Below are 16909 nucleotides of genomic sequence, written 5' to 3' on the forward strand. Positions count from 1 at the left end.
TTTTTTTTTTTTTTTTAAGATTTTTGTTTATTTATTAGAGAGAGAGAACACAACCAGGGGGAGCAGCAGGCAGAGGGAGAGGAGAAGCAGGGAGCCCGATGTGGAGCTCTATCCCAGGAGTCCAGGATCATGACCTGAGCCAAAGGCAGACAACCAACTGAGCCACCCAGGCCCCCCGGGGAGTAGTTTTAATAAGCAAATGCTTTGGGGACCACAGCAATCCTTGGTACCTGCCACTTCAAAGCCACTAGCTTTGAAATAACCTGCATAGTAAAGCACTGAGTTTTGGCATATTTTCAGTCTCAATACATAAGCAAAATTACTAAACTGTACCCCTGTTTTATGCCAAAATTTTCATAGGAAGGGGATAAAAGGAAGGAGATTGTGAGATTAATTTATTGGTCTGGTGGAAATGAAGACGTATCGGAGGGAAAATGTTCATTTTATGTAGAGTATGAATTGTCCCCTATAGGTAAAGTGACCATAATTCCTGTTTTCCCAGGCCATCCTGGCATATGCCCATTATCATGGCATTCTTTTCAGTTTAACATTTGTCCTGCACTTCTCATCTTTATCAAAGTATTACCATTAATCGATATATGAAATTAAGCTGACTTGAGTGGGGAGCATCTCTGCTATTTACATTCAGTTTTTGCCGTGTTCTCCTTGCCAGTGTACCAGATGCATATAAAGAGAGATGCAGGTGAAAAGATCTCATTTGAACATACAGTTAACTCTAAAACACAACCATCAACCATTTCTAAAACCTCTCCTGGGCTGACCTTTTCAGGAAAAATATAATTAACGCCTCCCTTCCTTTCAAGGACAGAATGCAGAGTCCTCACTGATAAAACAAACCGCATTCAAACAGGAGTGTTTTTTTGTTTTTTTTTTTTTTAATGGGAATGAATGCCTCCATCAGAGCTCAGAAGTAGGTAGGAATCAGGGCGCCTGGGTGGCTCAGTTGGTTAGGCAACTGCCTTCGGCTCAGGTCATGATCCAGGAGTCCTGGGATTGAGCCCTCATTCGGGCTCCCGGCTGGGCGAGGAGTCTGCTTCTCCCTCTGACGCTCCCCCTCTTGTGCTCTCTCTCTCAAATAAATACATAAAATTAAAAAAAAATAAGTAGGTAGGAATAATATTCAAAGCTTCTACTTAGTAGTATACTCACTTAGCAGTATCATGACTGAGTTGTAGCCTAAGAAAGGCCTAACTCTACAAAGCCCCTGGGAGATCAGAGCAGTGGTATACACGGGAATTATAAATTAGATAGACATGAAATGTGTGTAGAATGTAAAGGCCCAGAAGTCCTGGTATAAAGTATACAGATACTTGTCTGAATTCTCTTGTTCGGTGGTGTTAATATCTGTTGTAAAGTCTACAGTCATTTCTTTATTTTGATATGTGTTTCTATTTGAATAAGTTCTTTTAGCAGCAGTGAGCTAATGAAGTTCGTGCCTGATGAGAAACTAAGTGCTGAATTTCTGTTTCTTAGGAAAATTGGTGATGAACTTATAACTTGTACCATATGCTCGTTGAAATTTACCATCAACCATTGGGTTGCTGCAGTGTTATCATTGACCTCATGGAAACCACAAGACACAGATATGCTGAAGAAGCAGCAATATCTAATTCAAAGTTAGTAGTTATTTTAAGAAAGATGACAGTTTAATACTTGCAATCACAAAAGGTTCATTTGCATGTCACTCTATAAAAACCGCTTTTTCATTTAAACCAAATGACCGTTCTTCTAAAGTAATTTTGCTCACCTTCATCTTCAAGGTTTCTTTTGACCACACAAGTTACTGAAGACATAGATTTATAGATTTATAATAAAAGTACTATAATTTTTACAGAATAAAGATACAAATAACAGAGTGAGATAAAATCTATTGACCTGTAAAACGTACATTCATAATTACAACCAAACTGTAATATTTTATCAAGCCAGGAGATACATTTGTCAAAGAGCTTACAGATGTTTATATAAAACTGAGGTTTAATACAAAACATGTCAGTGTTTATTCTGTCTGTTGTCCATGATCAATCATATTTAAACTATTTTTTAAATCAACATATGTATTCTAAAATAGTATTGAACTCTTCTGTAAGTGAATCCTTCAATTTTTTGCATTCTATTAAAATTATTTTTGGAAATATTTTCATCAAAATATTCACTTAACAAAGAATCAAACAATTTTAGTTCTGAAAACTTTTAACAAAGTTGAATTATTTAAAACAAAGCTTGCAAGCAGAAAGATACTGAAATTTATCCTTGCCAAAACTAGGAAATAACTGGAGATTTTGATGTTAATGCAAACAGTGTGCAAGGCCTGTCTATTTCTGAAATTCTGCAATTTTGTTCTTTGATTAAGAGAATAATAATCTAAAGAAAGTTGTAAAACAATATTATCATACACTGAAAAAAACCCAGAAGAATAATTAACTATTGAGAAATCCAGTACAAATGTTAAGAGCTTTTAGTAAAGCAGGTTGTAAAACCAACATAGAAGAAGTAGTACCTTTTACCTATTCAAATAAAAAATCAGTTCAAAGATATAGTAGAAAAGTCTAAATTAATGATGAATGGAAAATACATAGGTTAGGTATTGAAAAAATGTCTAAAACCCATATAATACAAATAAAAATACAAAATATTCCTGAAAGACACAAAAATAGATTTTAACAAAAAGGAGGACAAGCCATTTACTTAGGTAGAAAATTTTACCTTGTGAAGATGTCAGTTTTCCCTGAGTTAAATTTATAATGTTAACACAAACCCAATAAAGGAGCTCTGTATGTTGATTTCAAATTGATTTGATGCAAAAAGCAAACAATAGTTGCCGTGAACACCCTGAAAAAGAGGGGCAACAGAAAGTATGGTATTGTTACATTTATACACAGGTAAACGGAAAAAAACAGAAAACAGATCCAAGTTCATAAGGAAATTTACAATAAAGATTGCATCTCGAGAAATTGGAGAAAGCTATCTTGTTTAATAAATATTTTGAGATAACTAGATAAACCTATGGAAAAGGATACAATTGGATTTTTTCCCCCACATTACATTATATACTAGGAAAAATTCCAGATAAATCAGAAGTTTAAGCCATACGTGTATTAGTAAAAAACTATAGGTGAACTCCTCTTAAAGAGTGGAAAAATCTTTCCTGTCTATAACTCAGACTCCAATAGCAGTAAGAGAAGACTGATATACATTTGATTACATTAACGTTCCAAGTCCCCTGAAAAAAAAAAAAGAAAAAATAAATAGTCAAATGAAAAAATTGGGAAGGTATGTTAGGAAATCCTAAAAACATTAAAGAATTAATATTCCTAATATATTAAAAGTTTCTAAAATAAAGCAAAGGCAAATACAAACAACATAATGGAAGAAAAGACTAGAGAGTAGACAGAAAAAATAAGACCCTTAACCATTTGAAAAAATGTTCAATATTGTTCATAAACCGAAACATACAAATGAAATGACGTTGAGTTACTTTTTCTCACCTATAAGATTTTCAGCATCCAAATGTTTGATGACTTGACAAGTTAGTGACGATATGAGCATTCTTATATATTGCTGGTGAAATAAGAAAACAGTGAAATGGCCTATGAAGGGGCATTGGGAAATACCTAACGAAATTACATGTTCATTTACCCTTTGACCAAACAATTCCATTTCTAAACTCCTAAAAAACACAAGCAAAGTTACAAAATAGTGTATGTACAGGGTTATAAAATTGCATTATTTGTAATATTTGTACTATTCATAATAACAAATGAACCAGAAACAAAATATACATTAATAGTGGTTTGCTTGACTAAACGATGGTATATCCACACAATGGAGCACATGCTTCTGTAGTAAAGAATGCAGGACATGTTCTATCCTACTGTAGAGTGATAACTAGGATATATTAAGTTAAATAAAACCAAAAAACTAAGATCAATTAAAGTGAATATAGTACCTATCGCTTACAAAAGAATATAAATATAGTACATATGAGAAATAGAAAGGTAAACATGAATATACGTATACTTCATGGTAGAAAAAAGAGAATAGAATCAAGATTATTTTGTATTCAGTAGAATTTTACTTGAGCTTACTAGGTATTTCAACATCTGCAAATAGATAATTTTGTTAAGTAAAAATATGGCACAAAGAGAAAATACTTTTTTAAAAGTTCAGACTTCACATATATTAATCATAAAAAGCAATGTTGAAGAAAATTGTAGACAATTTTGTGAAAAAAATAAAAAATAAGGAAACTGTATTAGAGCTCCTTTTGGCTAAGAAATTGATTACAGCGCATGGATTTGTACCAAGAATAAATATTTTGTTTATGTTTTATTGATTGTAATCAATTTATAATACTGGGTAAGTTTAAGGTATACAGTATGTTAATTTGATACATTTGTATGTTGCCATATGATTACTACCGTAGGCCTTAGTTGATACCTCTATCATGTCATGTAATTATCATTTCTTTTTAAAAAATATATGTATTGTCGACTTCCATTCTCAAAAGTTTCCCAGTTTGGACAACAACTTACATGGTGATTTCTCCCTCTAGTTCCTAGATGACTGTACTGCTGAATACACCAGCCCCAACACACACATCACTTGTAGAGCATCTTCCTCAAGGAGTATAACTCAATGGGAACAGCATGAAATAGTGGAAAGGACAATTTATGTTTTCCCAAAGAATCTGGGCAGAATCTGAAACTCACTGAAATTAATAGAATGCAGCAGAAGTGACACTGGGCTAGTTCCAAACGTATATCAATGAAGATGCAGCAGCTTTCAGTCTAGGGGCTCTTAGAAGCTAGTTGCAATTACGTGAGAAGCCTGGACCGCAAGGAGAAGACATGTGATGGAACACCAAGGTGCCGCGGTAAATATTCTTGGGTGAGATCCTAGACAAAAGCCAGCATCCCCTGTCAGCCACGTGCTTAGCATCTTCACCATTTCCACCCAGTTGAGCCCACATAACAGCTGCCCCAGCTGACAAGTGGAACAGACAATCCATAAAATCAGGAGAAATAATAAAATCATTTTCGATCGCACTATTTTGAGGTAATCATAAATTAAAATGCCATGGTACAAAACACACAGATTGTACCGCTTAATCAGTTTCCTCTATTGTTAACATCTTGCAAAATGATACAACATCACAAACATGGCATCAACATTGTTGCAACCCACTCAACTTATTCAAATTTCCCAATTTTACATATACTCATTTGTCTGTGTTTTTAGTCCTAAGCAATTGGATTTCATGTGAAGTCTCAGGTATCCAACATCATAGTCAAGGTACTGAACAGTCCCATTGCCCTGAGGATTTCGTGCTGCCCTTTTACTTTTGTAACGAAATTTACCACCCTACCTACCATCTTTAATCCCTAGCAACCAGTAATCTCATCTCCACTTCTTAAATTTAAAAAAATTTTAAAATTTTAAAGAAGTGTTACATAAATTTATACAGTATTTATAATTTCAGGATTGGCTTTTTTCACTCAGCATAATTCCCTAGAGATTCATCCAAGTTACTGTATTTGTCAGGAGTTTATTTTGGTTTATTGCTGAATAATATTCCATGGTATGGATTTCCCACAGTTTGTTTAGCCGTTCACTCATTGATTTTTGTGTGATGGTAAGTTTTTTATTTCTCTGGGATAAATGTCCAAATGTGCAATTGCTGGGTCCTACAGTAGCTGCATGCTTAGTCTTTTGTAGTTGTTTGTTTGTTTAAGAAACTGCTGAACTGTTTTCTAGAATAAAGTTGCTTATATCTGCAAAAAACCTTGCTAGGGTTTGATAGGACTTGCATTAAACCTGTAGATCCATTTGGGGGAGAATTAACATCTTTACTATGAGTCTTCCAATCCATGGGTGCAGTATCTCTCCATTTTTTATGTTTTCTTCGATTTCTTTCATCAGCATTTTGCAATTTTCAGCGTGCAGATCCTATACATGTTTTGTTAACTTCATACCTAACATTTTATTTTCTTTGGAGTAATTGTAAATGGTACTGTATTTTTAATTTTGGTTTATACAAGCTCATTGTTAGTATACAGAAATGCTACTGATTTCTGTGTATTGATCTTGGATTCTGTGATCTTGCTGAAGGTACTTATAAGTTCTAGCAGTCATTCTTTAGATTTTTTTTTTTTTTTAAGAGAGGGAGAGAGAGAGCGTGCCTGGGGAGGGGCAGAAGAAGAGGGAGAGAGAGAATCTTAAGCAGGCTCCACACCCCAGCATAGAGCCCCATGTGGGGCTTGATCTCACAACCCTGAGATCACGACCTGAGACGAAATCAAGACTTGGACGCTTAACGGACTGAGCCAACCAGGTGCCCTTGGCTGTTCTTCATATAAAATCATGATATTTGCAAATAAGGATAATTTTATTTATTCCTTTCCAATATGTATACCTTTTATATCTTTTGTTTGCCTTATTGAAATGGCCAGAAGTGCCAGTATTATGTTTAAGAACAGTGATGAGAGTAGACATACTTGTGTTATTTCCAGTCTTGGAAGTGGAAAGCATTCAGTCTTTCACCCTTAACTATAAAGTTAGCTGTAAATCTCTTGTAAATGTTCTTTCTTATATTGACATAATTGCTGTTACAAACTTGCTGAGAGTTTTAAAAATCATAAATAGAAATGCTTTATTCATTTATTCATTTATTTTTTTTACCTGTCAAATGCTTTTTCTGAATCAATTGATAAGATCATGTATTTTATTTTTTTAGGCCGGTGATGTTCCAGTGATGATCCAGTCTTGCAAGCCTGAAATAAGTCCCACTGGTCCATGGTATATAGTTCTTTTTATTCATTTTTTGATTCAGTTTAATAATTTTTTGAGGTTTTTGGCATCTAAGATCATGAGAGATATTAGTCTATAGTTTTCTTTTTTGTACTGTCTTTTTTAGATTTTGGTATCAGAGTGATAACTGTTCTATTTGAGAAGTGTCCCCCACACTTCTGTCATCTGGAAGAAATGATATAAAGTTTCAGTTAATTATTCCTTAAATATTTGAAAAAATTCTTCAGTGAAGCCTTCTGAACCTGGAAATATCTTTTTCAGGAGCCTTTAAAGTACACATTCAAAATCTTTAGTGGTTATGGGATTTGCTGATTTTCTGTCTACTTCTATCAGTTGCTGAGAGGGAGGTGTTGAATTCTTAACTATAAATGTGGATTTGTTATTTTTTTCTTTTCAATCTGTCATTTTTGCTTCATGTTGTTTGAGGCTCTCTGGCACATACATGGTTAGGGTTGTTATGTTTTACTTTCTGATGGGTTACTTGCATGCTTTTATAGGATTTCATCTTGACATATTATGGTATGTTTGAGTATGTTTTTTGGCATAGAGTTTTCTTAGTTGTTGTTCTGGATATTCTGGCTATTACGATATCTAGGGGACATAATAGTCTATTGCTATCAACATTTTACCATTTTGTGTGATGTGTGTAAACCTTACTTTTATTTGGATTTTTTTTACCTTCCTTCCTTTTAAATATCATTGTTTTGAATATCAAGTGTTGTTATAATTTTGTTTTAGTTATCAAATATGATTTCAAAATCTCAGGAGAAGGATAATATATTGGAAGACTTGTATTTCTTTTTGTTTTCATTGTGTTTTTTTTTTTCCCATCCTGCCAGATGCTCCAAGTTTTCCTTATTTTATTATCTCCTTTCTGTTTAAATTTTTGCCTTTAAACATTCTTTAAGGATAGGTTTGATAGCAACACATTCTTTTAGTTTTCCTTAGTCTGGGAAAAGTCTTTCTTTCTCCTTCATTCCTTAAAGAATTTCACCTGCTCTGGAACTCAGGGTTAACGTTTATTTTCTTAAAAGAGGAGAAGCTGTTGGAGGAGGTCATTGAAAGGACATGACCTCTGGCTGACCCATGAACCGGCCCCCGCCAATCAGAAGCCTCTCATCCCCTCCCCTTCCCTTGAAATGGGCTTTCCGCTTGCCTTCCCCACACTAGCAGCTTCCTCGAGGACAGTGCCTTGCGCTAGTCATGCAGTGTTGAGTACATCTGCTCCGTGTATGTGACTGGCCCCCTTTAAGGGTTTTATATAAACTTATAAGACTCTGACAAGCTGGTGTGGAGATCTAGTCATCTTGCAGCTGCCCAAGACAAGCCTTGTAAGTAAGTTCCCTTGTTTATTAGACCCGCTCCCTACCAATCTGGAGTAGCCAGCCTTTTTCTTTGGCTTCTCCCTGTCTTGTGTGTCCGGGGAAATCTCGAGTTGGCCATGAACCAATTTGTCTGGAGGGGTGGCCTGTATGTTAGGTGTTTGTGGACCATGTGAGTGCAGGGACCCCCCCCCCCCCCATGCCAGCTGGTCTAATATGCTCGTTTGAGGAATTACACAGAACCCGCAGCAACAGAGAAGGAAAGTGCATGGCTGTGCCGTGGGCTGATCTCAGCTGTGGGCAGTTTGGCTGGTCACCGATGCCCACCTGGAGGCTGAGGCCCAAGGTGGAAGAAGAGCGGGGCTTAGAGAAGGACACATGGGTGTCCACTACTCTGCTAGCTTTGGGGCTGGTGGAGAAGGTGGAGAGCAAGGTAATAAACTACAGGGGTTAACGTGCTGTTTTGTAAAGCCAGAAGGGTGCAGGGGGCTGTGGATTAAGATCTGAGCACTTGTGACAAAGCCTGATTGGGACTCTAAAGAGGTGGAATCCCTAGAAAAGTGAGGAGAGCAGAGAGGAGGATGTTGCGGTGACTGACCGTGAAAAGTACAAACCACCCCCGGCGGTCCGACCCCTAATATAAAGGAAAGCAAAGCTCAGCAACAACAACTCCAGCCGTTGGGGTAGCCCCGGATCTAGGAAATGCTCGTGAGAGCATATGCTCCCCCTGAGCTCATCGATGGAGCTACCAAGTTCCAGCAAAAGGTCAGGGAAAGTATCGAGGCATGGTTAATGTGGCTTTGGGATGTGGGGGATGGACAGGGAAAATGAGCAACATCGCCACACATCCTGCCCTCTAGCAGCTCCTGCATGGTGCTTAGAGTTTCAAGATACTCCCTTTATAGATTAGATTATTCTAGCCTACAGGGAGGCTTGGCCTAATGAAGAGGACCTTCCTAGGCATGTGGGACCCAGGAAATCTATAAAGGAGGTACAATTAATTCTTAGGGAGTGGGAAATGAGACAGGCAGTTTACACCCCCCATCTTGGAAGTCCCTGCTTGGGCCACATTCACTGCAGCAATGAAAACCAATTACTCCAGTCCATCCCCAGCACTTGGTATTGGACCCTGATATCCATTATGAGCCTATTGGTGGGACAAGATAGTTTAGATGTTGGGCAATCCATTGCTGATCTGGGGGAGACTGGTAAATCCCAGGAATAAGTACAGGCTGTAGGAAAGACCCGAGACAGAGAGGGAGACGTGGATATTCCTACTGGTGCTTGGTGTACAGATGGATCTAGTCAGGGTAGTCTGTCCACATGGACTGCAGTCACTATCCCAACATAGATAGCATCTGGGTAAAAACAGGACTGGACCATGGTAGCCACTGGTCTGAACTCAAAGTGGTTTGGATGGTGGTCACTCCTGAGTCCTGGCCATTACCTTTGCACTGACAGTTGGGATGTTCTGAAAGGATTCACCCTATGGCCTTGACAGTGGGAAGACTAGGGGTGGATGATCATGAATAAGTTCTGTTTCCCCTCACCCCCCTGCCTCCAACCCAGCCAACATCTTGATGTTTCTGGGTAGTAAAGTTTAAGGCCCAAGGCGAGAAGACTCCCTGAGCCATGTTGCTTGTAGCAGGGTTCCCCTTGCTGGTGTATCTTGAATATGCAGTATCTCTGGGTGGAGGAGCCGTCAAATAAAGGAGAACGCTTCCTCTAGCCCCTTGGTGTTAGTGGGGACCATAGTAGGCCCCCATTCCACTGCTGCCATTTTCACATGGTGTTTTTGGTGTGATTTCTGTTCATTGAGGGGTGTGTGGGAATGGGCATTGTGCTAGCTTAGGTTAGGAGGTCAGGAAGTGCCAGGCCTGAGTAACCTTTTCCTGTTGGGTGGGAGAGTTGTGAAAACACTTTAAAGTTACGTTTTTCCTCTATTTCTGGAGTCTTCTCTTTCTACCTTTTAAGAGTTCTGTTTTGGGTTTATTTGATTTTGGCATGAGTCCTGGAGGTTTAGTTGTACTTAGCCTCCCTGAGAAACAGGGAGACGTGTATTGAGGCCATCTTGTTTGGACTAGTGTCCGATTTCTTACTTTTACCAATAAAATGGATAGAAAATGACCTCTCATCCTGGCCTTGATTTGCATCACCCTGGTCACTATGGCTGAACACATGTGGCTGAACACCTTTTCATCTGTTTTTCTCCTGTATATGTTTTCTCTTCTGTGAAAGGTCTGTGAAAGTCCATGTCTTTATAGCTTCTATTGGGTTATTGGTCCTTATCCTCAAATAAGAGAAATTTGGTTTGAAACGGCAAACTCACTTCAAAGACAGAGGACAGCTGCTAAGGTCAAATAACGAAACCTCAATTTCAAAGAATAAATAGCCTCCTCAGCTGTGCTAGCTGTTAGCCAATTGGTGTTAAGCTGAACTACGGTATAAGGAGTACTTCCACACTAGTCGACAGGGGTTTTTCAAAAGAATTTTCCATGACCTATTCGTTTCTATCTGGGTCCAAACCCGAGACCTCTGCTGGGTGTTAAGAAAAGAGGACACAAGTGACAGGAAATTATTTTGCTAGTGAGGTGGAGAGAAAGCGCTAGGGCTGGGTAAAATTGGGAGCCAGGCTCCATGCGAGGTGCTCTCCATTAATCTCCATTTCTGAGTTTCTCACTTCTTCAGTTTTCCAGTGTCCACGTGGCTCCACATGCCTCCTGAGGGGTGAGCCCTCCGTGGCCACTGGCTCAGGATCGCTTTGCTGTTCATCCACCCGGCCCTGTAGCCGGCAGAACCCCCCTCCTACTCCAGTCCTAATAATAAGAATGCACGGGCTTTTGAAGACTACCTCTTTACCAAGCATCATTCTAAAAGTTTTACCTACATTTATATATTTTACCCCTGAAATAGCTCTTTGAGATCCCAATTTGTTGCTCTCACAAGTCATGGTCTCTTTTGCAGAAAGAGGAAAATTAGAGATGTTTAGTAAGTAGCCCAAACAAGGGCGCATAATTAGTAAGTAGCAGCCTCAGGATTCAACAAATACATGCAATCTTAATTATGCTTTAAAAAGAAAATGAAGGTCCTGTTCCTGGCTAACTTAAGCACCTTATTAAACCAGTAGCTTTCACAAAGACATTTGTGCTTTAAGTTATTTCTTTACATAAAAGCATTTTTGAAGGATGAAGATGATCACAGATCTAACAAGCCAGGAATTGGTTTCCTGACGCATCAGTTTCAGAGTAACTCTTTCCTAGTGGGCAAGACAAGCTGAGAAAGAATCCTATGTGAATGAGTGGCCGAGAGAAGAAGGTAATAGAAAATAGCCTTAAAAAAAAAATTGAGACTCCCCATGTGTGTTTCTGGCACACATTTCAATGTGTTTATCTGCAAAGTGCAGACGGTTCAGTGTCTTACACAGTTACTGGATGAACTAATGATCGAGTATAAAAGTCACTCCACATAGTCACTAGAACAGTTTACTCACAAAATAAACAGTAGGTGTCATTTATAAAAAGATTTATTTGACAGAGACCGTGAGAAAGAAAGAGCATGGGGTGGGGAGGGGCAGGGGGTGGAGAGAGAGAGTGAGAGAATCTCAAGCAGACTCCCGGCTAAGCGGGCAGCCAGATGCAGGCCTCCGTCTCAACCCTGAGATCATGACCTGAGCCGAAATAAGAGTCACTTAACCTACCGAGCCACCCAGGCACCCCTGTAGGTGTCATTATTATAATTGTCCCAAGAAGTATCCTCATGTATGTTTATTTAGACTTCCCAGTTCCAAACATATGGGGGTGATAGATCGAGAGAACAACTTCATCCTGTTACCTGTATGACGCACATCTTCCCAGTTTGCATTTCCCATCCAAACACCCATCTAGGATGTCTGCCCCTTTGGGAAGACCCTGCCGCCTTCTCAGAGATGTGACTGCACTCCTGACCTCCGCACCAGAACACAGCATAAACCTAACATCCTTGAGACGGATCTACATAGGGGGTGTGTGTGTTTCACTTCACAAGAAGGTCCACTGATAAATTTCACTTAGAGCTAGACAGGACTCCCAAAGAAAGGCTTTATGTATCTCCTAGAAAAAGTTCTTGTTGTATTATAGAATATATCATTTCAAAATAGACTGAACAGTATTATGTATTTCACCAAAACAGACATGGACTGTGAGATGCTGTCATACAGAAGGGCCCAGATTGAAGGAACGTGCTACCGTGGAGAACTTTAAAGAACCTGTGCGTGTGCATATAAGATGTTCATTTGTGGCAGTTCCTACCATCTCTTACTGTCGGCAATGGGTTCTTTATTTTCCTCCTCTGTGGTTATCTCACCATTTTTTTTTTTCTTTTTACTATTTAACACTGTGACCTCTGTGAATCACATCTATTTCCAAGTCAAAGTTATTAGAGAAAGTGCCTGGGGAGAATTAGAAATCTAAACTGTATGGGAAGCAAAGTTTGCATCCTAGGATTCAGAAAGATTGCTACTGAAGCACAATTATTCATGTTTTAAATTGAGATATAATTCACATAATATAAAATTCGATATTTTAATGTGTTCAATTCAGTGGTTTTCAGTGTGTTCTTAAAGTTGTACAACCATTGCCATTATCTTTAGTGGTAATTAAGTTCCAGAACATCTTTATCACCCCGAATTAGCAGTCATTTCCTATCCAGTCCTCCTGCCTTATGCAAACCTATCTACATTTTGTTTCTATAAATTTGCCTATTGTAGATATTCCATATAAACAGAATCCTGTGGTGTGTGGTCTTTTATGACTGAGTGCTTTCACTTACCATAGTATTTCCAAGGTCCATTCATTGCTGTATCATGCACTAGAATTAAATTCCTTTTTATGGCTGAATAATATTCCATTTTGAGATGATACCATGTTTTATCAGTTGAACACTTGGGTTGTTTCTACTTTTGGGCTATTACAAATAATGCTGTTATGAACATTTGTGTAAAAGTTTTTTCTATAAACACGTGTTTTCAGTTTTCTTGAGTATATACCTGGGAATGGCATGGCAGAGTCACATGGTAACTCTTTTTAACTGAGGAAATATCAAACCATCTTCCACAGTGGATGCACCATTTTACATTCCTACCGGAAATGTTTAAGGGATCTAATGTCTGCCCATGCTCACTAACATGTTATTTTCTATTTCATTAAGTGATTATTATAGCCATCGTAGTGTGTGTGAGGTGTTATTGTAGCTTTGATCTGCATTTCCCCAATGACTAATGATATTGATCATCTTTTCTATGTGCTTAATGGCCATTTGTATATCTTATTTGGTAAAATGTGTTTTCAGGTAATTTGCACATTTTTAAATTGGGTTGTCTTTTTATCGTGGCGTTAATAAGAATTCTTCAAATATTTGGGATGGTAGATCATGATCAGTTGTAATATTTGCAAATATTTTCTCCCATTATATGGCTTTTTTTTTTCACTTTCTTGATCATGTCCTTTAAAGCACAAAAGTTTATAATTTTGATAAAGTAAGATGTCCTCTAAAATTGTTGCCTTGTCCAAGTCACAAAGAGTCTTATAGTTTCTTCTAGAAGTTAAATAGTTATAGCTCTTACAGTTCAGGTCTTTAACATAAGTTGAGTTCATTTTTGCATATGGCACGAGCTAGGAGTCCAACTTCATTATTTTACATGTGGATATCCACTTCTCCCAGAATCATTTATTGGAAAGCTATTCTTCGCCCTTTGTGTTGTCGTGACACCCTTGTAAAAAATCAATTGACTATATACGTATGGGCTTATTTCTAGACTCCTGATTCAATTCCATTGATCTGTATGTCTATCAGTATGCCAGTACCAAAATATCTTGATTACTATACCCTTAAATTCTTAAATTGGGTCTTTTGTATTGCCTTATTAATTTTAGGGTAAGCTTGTAAATTTCTACAAAACAGCCAGGTAAGATTTTGATAGGGATTGTGGTGAATCTATAGACCAATTCGGAGTATTGCCATTTTAAGAATATTAAGTTTTCTAAAACAGAAAGAGGTGATGTTTTTTAATTTATCTATAAATCTATGTATTCTGTAGTTTTCAGTGTACAATTTTACAGTTTTTTCCTCAAATCTATTTCTAATTCTTTTCACACTATTGTAAATAAACCAGCTTAATTTCATTTTTAGATCGTTCAGTGTAGTGTGGAAATATAACTGATTTTTATGTGTTGATCTTGTATCCTCCTTTTTTGAATTAATATATAAGCTCTATTTTTTTTTTCATGCATTCTTAGTATCTTCCATATATAAAATCATCCCTGAATAGAGACAGTTGAACTTTTTCCTTTCCAATCTGGGTGTCTTATTTCTTTTTCTTGCATAATTGCTCTAGTTGGATACTTGGGTTGATTTCAGTCTTCTTTAATTTCCAGAGACTTGTTTTGTCACCTGCTATATAATCTATCCTGGAGAATGTTAGATGTGCACTTGAGACAAATGTGTATTCTATTGCCTTAGGTGGAGTGTTCTGTATATGTCTTCTAGATCCATTTGGTCTAAAGGATGATTCAAGTTCAGTGTTTCCTTGTTGGTTTTCTGTCTGGATGATCTGTTCATTATAGGAAGTGCAGCATTAAAGTCCCCTACTACTATAGTATTGTTGTCTCCTTATCACTACAGGTCTGTTAGTATTTGTTGACTATATTTTGGTGCTCTGATATTGGGCACATATGAAATTATGATTGTTTCATTTTCTTAATGAATTGACCCTTTCATCATTGTATAGTGACCGTCTCTGTCTCTTATTACTTTTTTTGTCTTGAAGTGTGTTTTGTTTTGTTTTGTTTTTCTGGTGTAAGTATAGCTACCCCTGCTCTCTTTTGCTTTTCATTTGCATGGAATATTGTTTTCCGTCCTTTTACTTTGAGCCTATGTGTGTCCTTAGAGCTCAAGTGAATCTCTTGTAGGTGGTATATAGTTGGGTCTTGGGTTTTGTTTTGTTTTGTTTTAATCTATCCTGCCATACTATGTCTTTTGATTAGAACGTTCAATTCATTTACATGTAGAATAACTATTGATAGCTAAGGACTTACTAATGCCATCTTACTGTTTTCTGTTGTATAGTTTCCTTGTACCTTTTTTTTCCTCTCGTTGCTGTCCTTTGTGAATTGATAATTTCCTGTAAGGTATGCTTTGATTGCCTCCTCTTTTCTTATGTAAATATACTGTAGGTTTTTGCTTTTGGTTACCATGAGGCTTTCATGAAACATCTTAAAACAGATTATTTTACACCGGTAACAATTTAACTTAAATTGTGTGTAAAACTGCCATTTTACTCCCCCTTTCATATTTTTCGATATCACAATTTGTATCTTTTTATATTGTGTCTACATTAAGAAATTATTGTAGCTCTAACTTTTTTTTAATACTTTTGTTTGTTCTTTAACCTTCATACTAGGGTTAAGTAGTTAACACACTACCATATTACAGCATTAGCTTGCTCCAGATTTGATTCTGTGCTTAACCTTTACTGGTGTGTTGTATATTCTTATATGTTTTCATGTTACTAATTAACGTCCTTTCATTTCAACTTGAAGAACTCCTTTCAGCATTTCTTGTAAGGCAAGTCTTTTGGTGATGAACTCCCCAAATGTTTGTTTGTTAGGGGAAGTCTTTACTTCACCTCCATTTCTGAAGAACAACTTGTTGGTTAAAATATTTTTGGTTGGTACATTCTTCCTTTGAGCATTTTGAGTATACCATCCCATTCTCTGGCCTGCAAAGTCTTTGCTGAGAAATCCACTGATAGTCTTATGGGTGTTTCCTTGTATGAGAGAATTTTCTCTTGATGTTCTTAAAATTCTACTTGTTTTTTGAAAATTAAAAAAAGAAGACCTATTTAGACAGAGCATGAGCAGGGGGACAGACAGAGGGAGAGGGAGAGAATCCTCAGGCAGACTCCCCACTGAGTGTGGAGCCCATGCAGGACTGGATCCCAGGACCCTGAGATCATGACCTGAGCTGGAACCAAGAGTTGGATGCTCAACAGACTGAGCCACTCAGGAGCCTCTCAAATTCTTTTTAAATTCTTTGCTCTTAGACAGTTTTATTTTAATGTGTCTAAGAGAAGATAAATTTTGGATTGAAAATTTTAGATGACCTATTAGTTTCATAAAGTTGAATGTATCTCTCCCTAGACTTGGAGAGTTTTTAGTCATTTCTTTAAATGAGTTTCCAAACCATTTCTCCTTCTCTTGTCCTTCTGGGATTCCAGTGATACATGGTGTTGTTTTCCTTAATGGTGTCTCAATAATTCCCATAGGCTTTTTTCATTCCTTTTTGCTTCTCTGATTGGATATTTTCAATAGTTGGTATTTTTTTAAACAATATTTTCTTTTTATTTTTTTAAGATTTTTAAAAAATAATCTTTACACCTCACATGGGGCTCGAACTCACAACCCCAAGATCAAGAGTCACCTGCTCTTCTGACTGAGCCAGCCAGGTGTCCCTCAATAGTTCTTTCCTCTAGCTACTGATCTATTCTGCTTGGTCAAATCTGATACTGTGTGTTAAAAAAAAAAAAAAAAAAATCAGATGCCCTGAAAAAGTTCAGGCAGTAAACTCTGATTTATAAATGTCACTCAAATAAAGTTAAATCATATTTGGAAAAATGACATTTGTAATTTTCTAGACCAGTATGCTACCTTCTAGGATGCTATGTATTTTTTAGGAAGAAACTATATTATCTCTGAAAACATATTAGAAAGATAGGGAAGGGG

This window comes from Ursus maritimus (genome assembly GCF_017311325.1).
Source record: "Ursus maritimus isolate PB19 chromosome X unlocalized genomic scaffold, ASM1731132v1 scaffold_X1, whole genome shotgun sequence".
Taxonomy (NCBI): Eukaryota; Metazoa; Chordata; class Mammalia; order Carnivora; family Ursidae; genus Ursus; species Ursus maritimus.